Here is a 791-nt window from a genome sequence, read left to right on the forward strand (position 1 = left end):
ATGCCTTATTATACTATGATGTTTTTTGAAATTTTATGCCATACTATACTATGACGTTTTTTGCCATTTTTATGCTCTACTAGAATATGTATTTTTTTGTCATTTTTATACCTTACTATACTGTGACGTTTTGTGCCTGACTATACTATGACGTGCTTTGCCATTTTTATGCCTTATTATATTATGACGTCTTTTGAAATTTTATGCCATACTATACTATGACGTTTTTTGAAATTTTATGCCATACTATACTATAACGTTTTTTTAAAATTTTATGCCATACTATACTATGATGTTTTTTGACATTTTCACGCAATAGTACAAAATGAAGTTTTTTGGCATTTTTATGCCTTACTATACTGTGACGTTTTATACCATACTATACTATGACGTTTTTTGCCATTTTTATGACTTAATATACTATGACATTTTTTGAAATTTGATGCCATACTATACTATGACGTTTTTTGCCATTTTTATACTCTACTAGAATATGACTTTTTTTGGGCATTTTTATGCCTCACTATACTGTGACGTTTTGTGCCTGACTTTACTATGACGTTTTTTGCCATTTTTATGCCTTATTATACTAAGACGTTTTTTGAAATTTTATGCCATACTATACTATGACGTTTTTTGCCATTTATATGTCTTACCATACAATTATGTTTTCATGACATTTTATGCCTAATGGACAATCTTTTGTGATATATCATGGATTAGTATGCTAAAATATCCTTGATATCATGCTATACCATGAGCTTGTGATGTAGAAGTATTGTGGTACAATG

This window comes from Seriola lalandi, unplaced genomic scaffold (assembly GCF_002814215.2).
Source record: "Seriola lalandi dorsalis isolate HSWRI2012SDOR001 ecotype SW California unplaced genomic scaffold, Sedor1 jcf7180002054982, whole genome shotgun sequence".
In the NCBI taxonomy this organism is placed as follows: Eukaryota; Metazoa; Chordata; class Actinopteri; order Carangiformes; family Carangidae; genus Seriola; species Seriola lalandi.